Source organism: Psammomys obesus, unplaced genomic scaffold (assembly GCF_907164565.1).
Source record: "Psammomys obesus unplaced genomic scaffold, mPsaObe1.curated_primary_1811, whole genome shotgun sequence".
NCBI lineage: Eukaryota > Metazoa > Chordata > Mammalia > Rodentia > Muridae > Psammomys > Psammomys obesus.
This window is the reverse complement of record NW_026593286.1, coordinates 47,110,376-47,129,040: the sequence shown is the minus strand read 5'-3', so window position 1 is coordinate 47,129,040 and position 18,665 is coordinate 47,110,376.

Genomic DNA, 18,665 nt, shown 5'->3' with positions numbered 1-18,665 from the left:
AGGAAACTGCATTGTAAGGGGAAACATCTGGTCCAATCTGAAGACACCCAGCTCCAGAAAAGTTATTGAGTCCCTGCATGCTCCAGGCTCTAGCCTCCTGCTGTTCACATGAGAGTTGTGCTCACCTGCTACTGGTTACCACTTGGGTACTAGGGAATAGAGCTCCAACCCCAGACCTACAGAACCCTAGGATCCCCATGATCAGCCCCCAAGTACTGCTCCGTGGGACAATCAGTTATCCCTAACTAAACTGACCAAACTGCAGGGTCCTGGCTTTTTCAAGAGTGCTATGCCTAGAAAACAGTATAAGAACAATAGAACAAGCTGACTAAATTCAGAGCAAGAAGCCCAGCAACAGGACAGCTGTTTCTAGTACTTCTCTGAGTGAGAGGAGAGACCCCTGACTAACAAAGACCACAGTTACCACTCAGGTCTGTACACCTGAAGTAAGCTGTGGCAATACCTGACAAACAACAGCCATTCAGTGACCACACACAAAAAGTTGAGATGTCTTTCAGGAAAATCCATCTTCCTACCAATGGGATTCTCCCTACCCCAGGAATCCAGGAAGTACCAGAAACTAACAGCCAACACCTAAGTTAGCCCAATGGGTAATGGCCAGTGTAAAAGCTGAAGGAAAACAACAAAAAAGCTCAAGATCTGAGGATAGAATTGGTAAATTAAAGAAAACACAAACGGAGGAAATCATGGAGAGGAAGAAATTAGGGAAGAAAACAGGAATTACAGAGGCAAGCATAACCAATAGACTACAAGAGATGGAAAAATCTCAAGTGTGAAAGATACAATGGAAGAAATCGATGTATCCCTCAAAGAAAATGTTAATTCTAAAAAATTCCTGACACAGACCGGAATCCAACACAACATAAAAAGACAAACCCTAAGAATAACAGAAATAGAGGAAAAAGATTACCTCCTCTGAGGCCCAGAAAATATTTTCAACAAAATCAGAAGAAAATTTTCCCAACTTAAAGGAGAGGTCTACAAGAATACAAGACATCTACAGAACACCTAATAAATTAGACCAGGAAAGCAAATCCTGCTGCCACATGATAATCAAAGCAGTAAGTATACAGAACAACAACAACAACAAAATATTACAGGCTGCAAGGGAAAAAGGCTAAGTAACATATAATGCCAAACCCATCAGTTTGAATCACACAAGAGTTCTCAATAGAGACAGTGAAAGACAGAAGGGCCTGGATGGATATCATGCAGACCATAAGAGAATACAGATGTCAGCCAAGGTTACTCTACACAACAAAACTCTCAGTCATCATAGATGGACAAAACAAGATATTCAATGACAAAAACAAATATAAGCAATACCCACGAATCCAGCATTACTGACGATAATAGAAGGAAAAATAAAACCAGGGAAAGCTAACTACACTCAGTAAAACACAGGAAATAAATAATCTCAGTACAGCAAAACTAAAAGTAGCCAAGCAAACAAACACACTACCAAAACCAAGAGCAAAACCAAAGGATCAAAAACAACCACTGGTCATTAATCTACCTCAACATCAATGGACTCAACTCTCCAATAAAAAGACAAAGACTAACAGAATGGATATGAAAACAAGATCCAACAATCTCTTGAATACAAGAAACACAACTAAGTCACAAAGATAGACATTATCTGAGAGTAAAGGGCTACAGGATGGTTTTCCATAAAAGTGGACCCTAGAAGAAAGCAGGAGTAGCCACTCTAATAACTAATAAATTTCCAACAAAAATTAATCAAAAGAGATGGAGAAGGTAATTTCATACTCATCAAATGAATATTCCACCATGAAAACATCACAATTCTGAACAGCTGACCCAAATACAAGTGCACCTACATGTGTAAAATAAACATTAATAAAACTTAAACTACACATAGATCCCCACACATTACTAGTGGCAGATTTCAACACTCCACTTTCAACAAAGTCAACAAAACAGAAATTAAACAAAGAAAAAATGACTCTGACAGAGGTCATGAATCAAATGGTCCTAACAGACATCTACAGAACCTTTCACCCAAACACTTTTGTGTTTTTGAATTAATCTTTTGAATTAATCTTTTTGAATTAATCTTTTTCTCAGCACCTCATGGAATCATCTCCAAAATAGACCATATAGTTGGTCACAAGGCAAGCCTCAACAGATACAAGAAGATTGAAATAATTCCATGTATCCTATCTGACCACTATGAACAAAAGCTGAACCTCAACAACAAAAGAAATAGCAAAAAGCCTACATACACATAAAAATGGAACAACTCACTACTCCATGACAGCTGGGTTGGGGGAAATAAAAAAAGAAATCAAAGACTTCCTAGAATTCAATGAAAAGAAAGGCAAAACATAAACGAACTAATGGGACACATTGAAAGTAGTGCTAAGAGGAAAATTCATGGCACTAAGTGCCTTCAAGAAGAAATTTGAAACATCTCATACAAGCAACTTAAAGGCTCACCTGAAAGCCCTAGGGGGGGGGGGAAACAGAAACAGACATACCCAAGAGGAGTAGATGGCTGGAAATATTCAAATTCAAGGCTAGAATCAATAAAAAATAATAATAATAAAACAATTCAAAGAAACAATAAAACCAAGAGCTGGTTCTTTGAGAAAATCAACAAGATAGAAAAACCTTTAGCCAAACTAACTAAAAGGCAGAGAGCCACCATCCTAATTAAAAAAACAGAAATGTAAAGGGCAATATAACAATAGACATTGAGGATGTCCAAATGATCATTACAGCTTACTTCAAAAGCCTGTATAGCACCAAATTGGAAAATCTAAATGAAATGGACAATTTTCTTTGTTGATTCCTTTTGCCAAAGCTGAATCAAGAACAAGTAAATGAATTGAACAATCGTATATCCCCTAATGAAATAGAAGCTGTCATCAAAAGTCTCCCATTCAAACAAAGCCAGATGGTTTCAGCACAGACCTTCAGAGAAGAGCTAACACCAATACTCTTCAACCTATTCCACAAAATAGAAACAAAAGGAACATTACCAAACTCATTCTATGAAGCCACAATCACCTTGATACCTAAACCTCACAAAGACCCAACAAAGAAAGAAAATTTCAAGCCAATATCTCTTATTAAAATTGGAGAAAAAATATTCAATAAAATACTGATAAACATAATCCAAGAGCACATCAAAGATATCATCCAACATGACCAAGTACTCTACGTCCTAGGTATGCAGGAGGATTCAATATACGGAAATCCATCAATGTGATCCACCATATAAACAAACTGAAAAAAAGACCACATGCTAAGCTCCTTAGATGATGAAAAAGCATTTGATAAAATCTAACATTCATTTATTTTTAAAGTCCTGGAGAGACTATGGATACAAAGCACTTACCCAAACATAGTAAAGGCAATATAGAGCAAGCCTATGGCCAACAACAAACTAAATGGAGAGAAACTTAAATCAATTACACTGAAATCAGGGACAAGGCAAGGCAAAGATTTGACAAAGATGCCAAAACCATATAATGAAAAAAAGATAACATCTTCAATAAATGGTGCTGGTCTAATTGGATGTCTACATGTAGAAAAATGCAAATAGATTCTTATTACCTTCACAAAACTGAAATCCGAGTGGATGAAAGACCTCAATATAAAAACGGGCACACTAAACTTATTAGAAAAAAAGTGGGGAAGAGCCTAAGAACTCATTGGCACAGGTGACAACTTCCTGAATAGAACACCAACAGCACAGGTTCTAAGATCAACAATCAGTAAATGGGACCTCATGAAACTGAAAAGCTTCTGTAAAGCAAAGGACACTGTCAACACAACAAAACTGCAGCCTACAGATTTGGAAAGGATCTTCACTAATTCTATATCTGACCAGAGTGCTAATATCCAGATTATATAAAGAACTGAAGAAGTTAAAAACAATAAATCAATTAATCCAATTAAATAATGGGGTACAAAGCTAACCAGAAAATTCTCAATTTAGGAACGTCAAATGGCAGGAAAATACTTTAAAAAATGCTCAACATCCTCAGTCATTACAGACATGCAAATCAAAAGGACTCTGAGATTTCACTTTACACCCATCAGAATGGTTAAGATCAAAAACTCAAGTGACTATGCATACTGGAGAGGTTGTGGAGAAAGGGGAACCCTCCTCCATTGCTGGTGGGAATGTAAACTTGTACAACCACTTTGGAAACCAATCTGGCGCTTTCTCAGACAGTAACAATAGTGCTATTTATAGATAGATGCTCAAATATAGAACAAGGACATTTGCTCAACCATATTTGTAGCAGCTTTATTCGTAATAGCCAGAAGCTGGAAACAACCCAGATATCCCTCAGTTGGAATGGATACAAAAATTTTCATACATTTACACAATGGAATACTATTCAGCCCTTAAAAACAAGGAAATCATGAAATTTGCAGGCAAATGTTGGAATCTAGAAAAGATCATCCCTAGTGAGGTATCCCAGAAGAAGAAACACACACAGCATATCCTCACTTATAAGTCGATATTAGACATAAAATATAGGATAATCATACTAAAATCTATTCACCTAAGGAAGCTATTCAAGTAGGAAAACCCTGGGTAAGATGCTCTATCTTCATTAAGAAAGGCAAATGAGACAGACATCAGAAGAGGGAGAAACCAGGGATTAGGTCAGGAGCCTATCACAGAGGGCCTCTGACTCTACCCCAGGGTATCAAAATATATGCTAAGATTCATAGCCAAACTTTGGGTAGAGGGGGAATTAGAAAGACCTGGAGAAGACAGAAGCTCCACAAGGAGAACAACAGAACCAAAAAAATCTGGGCACGGGGTATTTTCTGAAACTGATACTCCAAACAAGACCATGCATGGAGATAACCTAGATCCCCTGAATAGAAGCAGCCCATTGCAGCTCACTCTCTAAGATGGTTTCCCAGTAATAGAAACATGGACCATCTCTGACATGAACTAATGGGCTGGCTTTTTGAGCACCTCCCCCTGAGGGGGAAGCCGCCTTTCCAATACACAGAGGAAGACGATGAAGCCAGTTCTGATGAGACCTGGTAGACTAGGGTCAGATGGAAGGATAGGAGGGCCTCCCATATTGTTGGACTGAAAGTGGAGCATAGGAGAAGATGAGGGAGGGTGGGTGGTTCTTGGGAGGGGCCTAGGGATGGGTTATAGCTGGGAAACAAAGTGAATAAACTATAATTAATAAAAATAAAGTAAAAATTTTAAAATTCATAATATTGCTATTTGCAGATGATTTGATAGTATATGTAAGCGACCAAAAATATTCTACCAAAGAACTCCTAAACCTTCAGAAAAGTGGCTGGATAAAAAATTAACTCAAAAGTTTAGTAGCCCTCTCATAGATAAATGATAAGTTGGCTGACATATAAATCAGGGGAACAACACACTTCACACTAACCACAAACAATATAAAATATCTTGATGTAACAAAACAAGCAAAAGACCTGTATGACAAGAACTTCATGTCTTTGAAGAAAGAAATTGAGGAGGATACCAGAAAATGAAAAGATTTCCCATACTCATATATTGTCATAGTAAAAATTCCCATCTTACCATGGAAGAGGAGCAGCACCTCCCCTATTAGTGGACTTAGAGAGGGGCAGGGAGGAGATGAGGGAGGGAGGGTGGGATTGGGACTGAATGAGGGAGGGGGATACAGCTGGGATACATATTTAATAAACTGTAACTAACATAAAAAAATAAATAATTAAAAAATTCCCATCTTACCAAAAAAAAAAAAAATCTACAGATTCAATGCAATCCCCATCAAAATTAGACACAATTATTTACAGACCTTGAAAGAACAATATTCAGCCTTGGACCTATAATCTGTGCTGATATGTAAGATGTGCTGACTGACGGTGGCACAGAACTTATGGTAGTGGCCAATCTTTGGTTTAACTTGAGGCCTTAAGCTCAAGAGGGAACTCATGCCCTACACTGCCTGGATGGCAGCGAACAGCATAGCCCAGAGACCAAACATAACAGTTATACACACACACACACACACACACACACACACACACACACACACACACACACAAATTCTTTCTTTTTCATTTTCATTTTAATTTATTTTTTAATTATTTTTATTTTTATTAATTACAGTTTATTCACTTTGTATCCCTCCTGTACCTCCCTCCATCCTCCCCTCCCAATCCGACCCTTCCTCTTCCCCACCCATGTCCCTCTTCAAGTCCACTGAGAAAGGAGGTCCTTTTCTCTAATGCTAGTCTATCAGGTCTCATCAGGAGTGGCTGCATTGTCTTCTTCTGTGGCCTGCTAAGGCTGCTCCCCCCACAGCAAGAGGTGATCAAAGAGCAGGCCAATCAGTTCATGTCAGAGACATTCCCTGTCCCCATTACTGTGAAGGCCACTTAGATACTGAACTGCCATAGGCCACCTCTGTGCAGGGGTTCCAGGCCATCTCCATGGGTGGTCCTTGGTTGGAGTATCAGTTTTTTAGAAAAAACCCCTGTGCCCAGACTTTTAGGATCTGTCACTGTACTTGTGGAGCTCCTGTCATCTCCAGGTCTTACTATTTCCCACTTTTTTTAAAAGATTCCCTGTACTCTGCCCAAAGTTTGGCTATGAGTCTCAACATCTGCCTTGATACACATCAGGGGAGAGCCTTTCAGAGGCCCTCTGTGGTAGGCTCCTGTCCTGTTCCCTGTTTTCTCCCTCTTCAGATGTCCATCCTCTTTGCCTTTCTGAATGGGGATTGAGCATCTTAGCCAGAATCCTCCTTCCTGATTAGCTTCCTTAGGTGCACAGATTTTATTATATTTATCCTATATTATATGTCTAGTACCCACTTTGAGTGAGTATATACCCTATATGTCCTTCTGCTTTTGGGATAGCTCACTCAGGAGGATCTTTTCCATTTCCGACCATTTACCTGAAAATTTCATGATTTCCTTGTTTGTTTGTTTTTTTTTTTTTTTTTTTTTATCACTGAGTAATATTCCATTGTGTAGATGTACCACAATTTTTGTATCAATTCCTCAACTGAGGGGCATCTGGGCTATTTCCAGCTTCTGGCTATTACTAATAAAGCTGCTAAAAACATGATTGAGCAAATGTCCTTGTTGTATACTTGAGCGTCTTTTGGATATATGCCTAGCAGTGGCATAGCTGGATCTTGAGAAAGCTCTGTTGCTAATTGTCTGAGAAAGCACCAGATTGATTTCCAAAGAAGTTGTATAAGTTTACATTGCCACTAGCAGTGGACGAGGGTTCTCCTTTTTCCACAACCTCTCCAGCATGTGTTGGCACTTGAGTTATTCATATTAGCCATTCTGATGGGTATAAGATGAAACCTCAGCATCGTTTTGATTTGCATTTTCCAGATGACTAACTCCTTTGAACATTTCTTTAAGTGTTTCTCTGCCATCTGATATTCCTCTATGGAGAATTCTCTCTTTAGGTCTATATCTCAATTTTTAGTTGGATTAATTGATTTGTTGTTTTAACTTCTTGAGTTCTTTATACATGCTGGATATTAGCCCTCTGTCAGTTATTGGGTTAGTGAAGATTCTTTCCCAATCTGTAGGCAGTCGTTTTGTTTTGATGACAGTGTCCTTTGCTTTACAGAAGCTTTTAAGTTTCATGAGGTCCCATTTATTGATTGTTGCTCTTACAGCCTGTGCTGTTGGTGTTCTGTTCAGGAAGTTGTCACCTGTGCCAATGAGTTCAAGAGTATTCCCCACTTTTTCTTCTAACCGATTTTTGGTTTCTGATTTTATATTGAGGTCTTTGATCCACTTGGACTTTAGTTTTGTGCCGGGTGATAATTATGGATCTATTTGCATTTTCTACATGTAGATATCTAGTTAGACCATAACTGTTTGTTGAATATGTTATCTTTTTTCCATTGTATGGTTTTGCCATCTTTGTCAAAAATCAGGTGTCCATAAGTGTCTGGATTTATTTCTGGGTCTTCTATTCAGTTCCATTGATTCACCAGTCAGTTTCTGTGTCAGTACCATGCAGTTTTTATTATTGTTGCACTATAGTACAGCTTAAGATCAGGGATGGAGATGTCTCCAGAAGAACTTTTATTGTATAGCAATTCCAGTTTTCTTTTTATTACCTATGAAGTTGAGAATTTTTCTTTCCAGATCTGTAAAGAATTGTGTTGGTATTCTGATGGGAATTGCATTGAAAATGTAGTATTTTTGTTGTTGTTGTTTTGTATAATGGCCATTTTTACTGTTTTTTTCTACCAAGCCATGAGCATGGAGATCTTTCTACCTTCTGGGGATATCTTCTTCAAATTCTTTCTTCAGAGACTGGGAATGTTTATCATTCAAGTCTTTGACTTGCTTGGTTAAGTTCACACCAAGGTACTGTATGTATTTTGTGGCTATTGTGAAGGATGTTGTTGCCCTAATTTCTTTCTCAGCCCTTTTGTCTTTTGTATACAGGAGGTCTACTGATTTTTTGAGTTAATTTTATATCCAGCCACTTTGCTGAAGATGTTTATCTGCTGCAGGATTTCCCTAGGAGAATTTTAGGGGTCAGTTAGTTATATTATCTTCTCATCTGCAAATAGTGATGCTTTGACTTCTTCCTTTCCCGTTTGTATCCTCTCGATCTCCTTCAATTGTCTTATTGCTCTAGCAAGGATTTCAAGTACTATATTGAAGAGATATGGAGAGAGTGGGAAGTCTTGCCTGGTCCCTGATTTAACTGGGATTGCTTTAAGTTTCTTTCCATTTAGTTTGATGTTGGCTGTAGGCTTGCTGTATATTGCCTTTACTATGTTTAGGTATGTGCCTTGTGTCCTTAATTTCTCCAAGACTTTAAACATGAATGGATGTTGGATTTTGTCAAATGCTTTTTCAGCATCTAAGATGATTATCATGTGGTTTTATTCTTTCTGTTTGTTAATATGGTAGATCACAGTGATAGATCTCTGTATACTGAACCACTCCTGTATACCTGGGATGAAGCCTACTTTGTCATTGTGGATGATATCTTTGATGTGTTCTTGGATTGTGTTCACAAGTATTTTGTTGAGTATTTTTGCATCAATGTTCATAAGGGAGATTCGCCTGAAATTCTCTTTCTTTGTTGGGTCTTTGTTAGGTTTGGTACCAAGGTGACCGTTGCTTCATATAATGATTTAGGTAGTGTTCTTTATGTTTCGTTTTTGTGGAAGAGTTTGAAGAGAACTACAATTAGCTCTTCTTTGAAGGTCTGGTAAAATTCTGTGCTGAAACCATCTGGTCCTGGGCTTTTTTTTGAATGGGAGAGTTTTGATGACCACTTCTATTTCCTTAGGGTATATAGAATTATTTAGTTGATTTACCGGTTCTTGATTCTGCTTTGATAAGTTAAATTGATCAAGAAAATTGTTCATTTCATTTAGATTTTCAACTTTTGTGGCATATAGACTTTTGAAGTAAGTCCTAATGACTGTTTGGATTTCCTCAGTGTCTGTTTTTATGTCCCCCTTTTCATTTCTGATTTTGTTAATTTGGATAGTGGCTGTCTGCCTTTTAGTTAGTTTGGCTAAGGGTTTGTCTATCTTGTTGATTTATTCAAAGAACCAGCTCTTGGTTTCATGGATTCTTTGAACTGTTTTATTTGTTTCTAATTGATTGATTTCAGCCCTGAGTTTGGTTATTTCCAGCCGTCTACTCCTTTTTGGTGTGTCTGTCTTTTTTTTTTCCTAGGGCTTTTAGGCGAGCCATTATGTGGCTTGAATGAGATGTCTCAAATTTCTTCTTGAAGGTGCTTAGTGCTATGAACTTTCCTCTTAGCACTGCTTTCATTGTGTTCCATAAGTTTGGGTATGTTGTATCTTCACTTTCATTGAATTCTAGGAAGACTTTAATTTCTTTCTTTATTTCTTCCCTGACCCAGCTGTCATTTAGTAGAGACTAGTTCAGTTTCCATATGTGTGTAGGCTTTTTGCTATTTCTGTTGTTGTTTAGGTCCAGCTTTATTCCATGGTGATCAGATAGGATACAAGGGATTATTTTAATCTTCTTGTATCTGTTCAGGCTTGCTTTGTGACCAACTATATGGTCTACTTTGGAGAAGGTTCCATGAGGTGCTGAGAAGAAGGTAAACTATTTTGTGTTTGAGTGTAAAGTTCTGTAAATGTCTGTTATGTCCATCTGATTCATGACCTCAGTTAGAGACATTGTTTCTTTGTTTAATTTCTGTTTTGTTGACATGTCCTTTGTTGAAAGTGGGGTGTTGAAGTCTCCCACTATTAATGTATGGGGATCTATGTGTGGTTTAATTTTTTATTAACTTTTTCTTTGATGGATACATCGATTTTTTTTCCATTGTATCTTCCATACCTCGATTCTTTCTTCCATCTCTTGTAGTCTATTGGCTATGCTTACCTCTGTAATTCCTGTTTTCTCCCCTAAGTTCTTTATCTCCACTATTTCCTCCATTTGTGTTTTCTTTAATTTTTCCAATTCTATCTCAGATCTTGAACTGATTTGTTGATTTCCTTCACCTGTCTGACTGTATTTTCCTGTTTTTCCTTCAATTCCTTCACCTGTTTGTTTGAATAATTTTCTGTTTCTTTTATTTCTTTCAGTGATTAAGTATTTCCTCTAAAGGCTACAAACTGTTTGGCTGCATCTTCCTGTATTTCTTTACAGATGCATGCTACTGGAGACTAGAGTCAGGAGTCTGTGGATAGCCAGAAACTTTTCTGGAGCTAGGTGTCCTGAGGTAGGGCTAGATGTTTCCCCCACTGTGGGGTTTTCTCCCAACAGGAAGGCCCAGTCTGTGGTGTTTGGGGTGGCACATAGAGCACACAAGTGTTGGCTGGTGGTGGCTCCAAGCTGGTGACTGGGCAGGAACCTGAGACCTTTTCCCAGAGAACTTTCCCATATGTGCTGCTGGTGGTGGGGGTGGTGGGGTCAGCTCAGTGCTCTAAGCTGTTTCCCTCCTGTGATGTTTTTTTACCCCGACATGGACTCCCAGTCTCTGATGCCCTGGGGCACACAGTTCTGTTTGTGACAGAGTCAGCACACAGCATGTCTCTGCACCTGAAGGTCTGCAGGAGCTTTTCCAGGGAAAGATTAGGTGACCTGAGGTCAGTCCCATTTCCTTCCTTCCCTGTGGGTTTTTCTCGCGATTGGGACTCCCAGTCTCTGGTGTTTTTGTGCTCACTGTTCAGCCTGGGAAGGTGATCTTGACATGCAGGCTTGTGGCTCTCATCTGGTGACTGAGTGCCTGAGGGCAACTCAGGATCTCGTCTAGGTTCTGGCTGGGTGACCTGAGAGTGGACCCAACTGATTCCCACATGGTGGAGTTTCCTCTCACCTTGGAAACATGATCACTGTTGTTTTAGGGCCCAGAGTTTAGTCTCTTGGTCACTGTATGGACAATGCTGTGCTGCTCCTCAGAAGCAGTGTCCTCCTGGTGCTGCCATCTTGGATTTCTCCACAATTTCTTCCATACACATAGATCAGTGCCTTTTTCAGTCTTCATCAGAAAGCCTTCCTCCAGCAATAGATGGGAGCAGGTGCTGACACTCACAGCCAGATATTTTGCAAAGAACGAGTCTGTATTGTAGGTCTCCATTGGGTCCCTTGACCCTTGGAAATGTGGAACCCTGAAGAAGATGGAGAATTATGACTGTAGGAGTAAGATAACTTGAAGAATACCAGGAGGACATGGCCCACTGAATCAACTACCTGAAGATAGTATGGACTCATAGAGACTGAAGCTGCAGGCACTGAGCCTTAATGAGTCTTTATCAGATCTTCTGTGTTTATGTTATGGCTGTTAGCTTGAGGTTTTTCTGGGACACCTAACACTGGGATGCCTATATGTTTTTGACTCTTTTCCTACTACTGGGTTGCTAGTCTACCTGTATAAAAGGGCCTTTGCCTTGTTTTATTGTATCTTGTTTTGTCCTGGTAGTAGTTTCTTGGATGCTTTTCTTTTCTGAAACTGAGGGACAGTGGATTTGGAGAGAGGGGAGGTGGTGAGATTCTGGGATGAGTGGAGGGAGGGAAAATTGTGATCTGGATGTATTGTATGAGAGAAGAATCTATTTTCTCTCTATATATATTATATATAATATAAAAATATAATTGTAATTTATAATTATAAAATATTTAAAAAGAAAAAATTTCATCCATTTGTATTTTCAACTTCCTCAAATATGTAATAATGTAAACTTAAAAATAATTACCAACAAAAAGAAATCAAAAAGGAAATACAAAATATGACAAATATATTCCTGGACTAGATTACTAGCAATTATACTAAGTGATACAGAGAGACTGTAGGATTTTTATAGTCACTAACTACATTTAGAATATTGTCATCACCATGACAGATGCTTTATTTGCTTTATACTCAGGACATGCCTTTGATTAGTGAATGTATTCACATTTATCTTTAAATTGTGCTACTCTTAAAATTTCTCCTATGAATTGATACACTTAGACAAAAACATTTATTGTGTAGTAGGTTCTGAAATTGTGGATGTGTATAAAACCACTACACCTGGACAGATATAGTGTTGGAAGAAACCATCTTATTGTGTAACTTTTTCTAATCAAGTGTATTAGTTGATTGTTGAAGATGGCAGGCTTGTACCACCAAACACCGAAAACACAACACAACAAAACACTTACCACTTGCCTCACTCTGGCTATTTAACGAAATTCAAAATTGTCACCATTGTTCTTTTAATCAAATATGTACAATTTATGTTTTTATTTCATCTGAAACATTCAGAATGCCTCTCCGTTTAGTGACCAGAAAGAAGAAAACATTTAGTGAATGCCTATTAAAGATCTGATAGTCTTTAGATAACAGAATAGAGTATAATGAGAGTCTAAACTATGGTGGCAGATTTGGAATTAGGAACTGCAATTACTTCTACTTCTAAATTTGAAGGTGTTCTCAAAACTTCATTTTGGGAGGTTATTGTTGTTCTTTTCTTTTTTTTTTCTGTTCAGTGCATTAGCAGAAAATATGCATAAGTTTCTTGACCACATAAGAAAGTAAATACAGAAGCTTCAATTTTAAAAATTGTTGTTTATTTTTATCAACATTTTTCCCAGCTCATGAAACAGGTCCAGAGTCTTTTAATGAACTGGGACCATTTTCCTAATGAAGCCAAGAAAATTGCCATGAGTATAGCAGAATATTGATTAATTAATTAATTATCCATTCATTAATTCATTCATTCACTTAGTTTTTGCCTGCTGTGTTTGGTTCTACTTAGATCTCTGAGCTGTCCAGTTTTCTGTTCCCTGCCATCTAGACAGTGCAGGACATGAACTCCCTCTAGATTCTAAGTAGCTTTTTTTAAAATTTTATCTATTATTAAAATTTATTACAATTTATTCAATTTGTATCCTGGCTATGTTCCCCTCCTTCTTCTCCTCCCAACCCCCCTCTTCCCTCCCTCTTCTCCTCCTATGCTCCTCCCCTAGTCCACTAATAGGGGGGTCCTCCTCCCCTTCCATCTGACCCTAGCCTATCAGGTCTCATCAGGACTGGCTACCTTGTCTTCTTCTGTAGCCTGACAAGGTTGCACCCCCAGAGGGAGGTGACCGGAGAGCCTATTAGAGCAGTATTTAATGTTCTCTGGGATTCAGAATGAGTATCAGCAAATCTTTGGTGTATAAAGTCAGTGAGCTTTTGAATTCTTTCAAAGTCCATTTCTTAACACAAGCACACCTCTTCCAGAAGTGCATCGGTCAGAGGCAGGGAAAAACTAGATATTGGCTCTGGTCCTGATCCTTAATTACCTTTCCCGTCCTTTTCTTCAAGGGCTTATTCTGAAACCTGGCTAACCACAAACTCATGACCACCTTGTCCTCGACTCATGACTGCAAGGACTACAGAATGATTAACAAAAAGAGACAATGGAAATGTGGGTTTGGGGATGATGTTCGTGGCTTCCCGAACTATACTATTTTATATATATATAATTTTTATTTTTTTTAATATTAGTTACAGTTTGTTAATTTTGTATCCCTGCTGTATCCCACTCTCTCCCTCTCAATCCCACCCTCACACCCTCATCTCCTCCCTGTCCCTTTGCAAGTCACTAATAGGGAAGAACCTCCTCCCCTTCCATCTGATACTGGTTTATCAGGTATCTTCAGGACTGGCTGCAAAGTCCTCCTCTGTGGCCTAGCAGGACTGCTCGTCCCTGAAGGGGGGGGTGTCAAAGAGCCTGCCATTGAGTTTATGTCAGAAACAGTCCCTGTTCCCCTTATTAGGGTACCCATTTGGATACTGAGCTACCAAGGGCTACATCTGAGCAGAGGCTCTAGGTTGCATCCATACATGGTCCTTGTTTAGAGAAACAGTCTCATAAAAGATCCCTGTGTTCAGATATATTTGGTCCTTGTGGAACTCATGTCCTCTCCAGGTCATATTAACTCCCCCCCCCTTTTTTTTGATTCCCTGTACTCTGCCAAAGGTTTGGTTATGAGTCTTAATATCTGCTTTGATATATTGTTAGGTAGAGTCTTTCAGAGGCACTCTGTGGTAGGCTCCTGTCCTGTTACTTGTTTGCTCCTACATCCAATGTCCATCCTATTTGTCTTTCTAAATGAGGATTGATCATCATACCCTAGGTCCTCTTTCTTGTTTATCTTCATTAGGTGTATAGATTTCAGTATGTTTATCCTATCTTATAGTTCTATATAAGTGAGTATATACCATGTGTGTCTCTGCTTTTGGGATAACTCACTCAGGATGATCTTTTCTAGGCAGAGCTAAACAGAGAATTCGTAGTAGAGGAATACAGAATGGCAGAGAAAAACTTAAAGAAATGCTCAACATAAGATTCCATACACACTGCCCAACAGTTGGCCATAAGTCTCAGCATCTGCTTTGATAGTCTGCAGGGCAGAGCAGGGCAGAGGCCCTCTGTGGCAGGTTCCTAGCTTGTTTCCTGTTTACTTCTTCTTCTGATATCCTTCCTCTTTGTCTTTCAGGACAGTAATTGAGCATTTTAGTCAGGGTCCTCTCTCTTGATTAGTTTCTTTAGATGTACAGGTTTTAGTAGGTTTATCCTATATTACATATCTATATGAGTGAAGTGGGAAATAGTAAGATCTGTAGACGACAGGAACTTCACAAGGAGAGTAACAGAACCAGAAAATTTGAACACAGGGGTCTTCCCAGGGACTCATACTTGAACCAAGTACCATGCATGGAGATAATTTAGAACTCCTGCACAGATGTAGCCCATGGCACTTTAGTGTCCAAGTGGATTACACAGTAATGGGAAAAGGGACTGCCTCTGGCATATTCTGATTGGCCTGCTCTTTGATCACCTCCCCCTGAGGGAGGAGCAGCCTTACCAGGCCACAGAAGATGACAATGCAGCCACTCCTGATGAGATCTGATAGACTAAGATCAGAAGGAAGGAGAGGAGGACCTCCCCTATCAGTGGACTTGTGGGGGGGCATGTGTGAAGAAGGAGGAGGGTGGATGGGATCAGTAGGGGAGAAGGGAGGAGCTTATGGGGGGATACAAAGTGAATAAAGTGTAATCAATAAAATAAAAAATATTATGGTTAAATACACAGGTAAAAAAAAAAAAAGAAAGAAGAAGAAATGCTCAATGTCCTTAGCCATCAGAGAGATGCAAATCAAAATGACCCTGAGATTTCACCTGATACCCACCAGAATGGCTAAGATCAAAAACTCAAGTGACAACACATGCTGGAGAGGTTGTGGAGAAAGGGGAACCCTCATCCATTGCTGGTGGGAATGTAAACTTGTACAACTCCTTTGGAAATCAAACTGGTGCTTTCACAGACAATTAGGACCTCAAGACCCAGCTATACCACTCCTAGGCATATATCCAAAACTGGCTCAAGGACATAACAAGGACATTTGCTCAACCATGTTTGTAGCAGCTTTATTCATAATAGCCAGAACTTGGAAACAACCAGATGTCCTTCAGTTGAGGAATGGATACAGAAATTGTGATACTCTTACATATTGGAATACTACACAGCAATTAAAAAATAGGAAATCATGAAATTTCAGGCAAATGGTGGGACCTGTTTTATGATCTAATATGGCATCCATGGCAGTACTGATTTTGTTAAGAAAGAAAACAAGAAAGGAGAATCACATGAATTTAATTCTGAGTTATCCTGGGTCTTCATTTTCTTTACTCTTTCTATTGAGTATATGATTGTCAGAATGAATTGTATTTTGTGGCCTGAACCATAATAAATCTTCAATTTCAAAATTTAGAAGTATATTAAATTATTTGACATTTACATTCTGTTCTTATCACCTGACAAATAACAGGTTAAAAAGTGAAGCAACCCATGCTTCAGAGTAATAGTAAGACTGGTGGCTGGAAATTTCACATATGTGTTACATTTGGATGTCCTTTTCACAAATGACAGAGAAGGAGTGGAGATAAGAGCTGTTAAGAATCTGAAAAATAAGGAAAGAGTTGTAGTAACACAAACATTCTAACCTGTTCACAACAATGACCTAAAACTATGTTATATAATAGCTAGAAGTAAATTAAGTAATCCCTAATCAAATCTTGTTAAGAAGTTAAAATTAAAGTTATTAACATCACAACTTATTATCTTTTATATAGTGATTTTATTATACAATTTTAATTACATTTTTATTTTTTATATTAATTATAGTTTATTCACTTTGTATACCAGCTGTAGCCCTGTCCTTCATTCCTCCCCCAATCCCAACTTCCCTCCCTAACCTCCTCCCATGCCCCTATCCAAGTACATTGATAGAGAGTTCCTCTTCCCTTTCCATCTGACCCTAGTTTATCAGGCCTCATCAAGACTAGCTGCATTGTCTTCCTCTGTGCCCTGGTAAGGCTGCTGCCCCCTTAGGGGGAGGTGATCAAAGAGCAGGCCAATCAGTTCATGTCAGAGACAGTGCCTGTTCTCCTTACCAGGCAACACACTTTGATATTGAGCTGCCATGAGCTACATCTGAGCAGGGGTTCTCGGTTATATCCATGAATGGTCTTTGGTTGGAGTATTAGTCTCAGAAAAGACGCCTGTGGCCATATTTTTGGATATGCTGCTCTTCTTGTGGAGCTCCTGTCCACTCCAGGTCATACTAACTACGTTTTCATTCATAAGATTCCCTGCACTCTGTCCAAAGTCTGGCTATGAGCCTCAGTGTCTGCTTTGATACACTACTGGATAGAGTCTTTCAGAGGCTCTCTGTGGTAGGCTCCTATCTTGTTTCCTGTTTTCGCCTTCTTCCAGTGTCCACCCCATTTGTCTTTCTGAATGAGGATTGATCATCTTACCCAGGGTTCTCCTTCTTGCTTAGCTTCTTTAGGTGTACAGATTTTTGTAGGTTTATCTTATATTATGTGTTTAGTATCCACTTATAAGTGAGTATATACCATGTGTCTTTCTTGCATTTCAAATACAGAATTTGCTTCATTAAAATGTTTTTGGCTCAGGCTCCGTTTTTTTCTGATCTGTCTGTCAAAATTTATTGTTCTTTCAAAAATTATTATAACATTATTTATTATTTATTTATTTGTGTGTGTGTGTGTGTGTGTGTGTGTGTGTGTGTGTGTGTTTGGTGTGTGTGTGAGAGAGAGAGAGAAAGAGAGAGAGGTGGAAGAATAGAGAAAAGGAGAAAGGTAGAGAGGGAGGGAGGGCTTATGCTGTAAGTATGTAGGTCAACTTGGGGGAATTGTGTTTTACCTTCTACCATGTGAATCCTGAAGACTGAACTCAGCTATTTAGGCATGGTGGCATTTGGCTTAACCCACTGTGGCATCCCACTGGCATAATTTTTAGCTTTTCATCCTAATCATTTAGTTGTCATTTTAGATGATAACAAATGAAGTATCAAACCTCCTCCAACATTGTTATTTAGAGTTTGAATGGAATCAACTGGAAAAACTTTATAAATGCTAACAGCTAACCTGCCCATGTATTTTCTGCTTTGTTTGTATATGAAGAATGGTGTAGATTAAAAACTAATTAACCAACTATGATATTAATATATAAATCTCTGTCTTTGTAAACCCAAGTATTTTGTTTCTTAAATCCATTTTCTGTTCAGCAAGTTTAAAACTGTCTTTGACTGCATTCTCTCAATAAATGACCCTGAAAATATTTGTGAGTCAGTATCACTTAGCATTTCCAGCCACACGCTCCATAACATGGTGGGTGTTGGTGGAATCTTAGTACTAATGATATCAGCTTTTTCAGCCTGCAGAGATTCACAATCATACATCTAACTCCCATCTGATGGCATGTTTCTTTCTTAACTAACACAGCCACTTATTCAAGTACATACAGATTTACATTTAGATAAACTGGCTTTTCTTGAGAAGAGTAGTTGAACTGAAGGTTGCACCATGAGTCTTGTCTAACTCATGTATCACTCTTTAAAAGCACAGCTTACAACCAAAACAGAAGTTGACACTATCAGCTCAGTGTTACACATACATACCGGCTTTCACAGAGCTGCTCTTTTGGTTTCAAATAGCTCTTTCATTGATGTTTAATAATTTAAATCCAATTTCCTCAAGATTTCTCTACCTTGCAACTCAATTTCCCATCAGCACTAAACCTATGTTTGTAAAAGAAGAAATATCTCTATGCTCTGTATTTCAGGACATGTCTAGCAGCTGCAGAATCCAGCTAAGA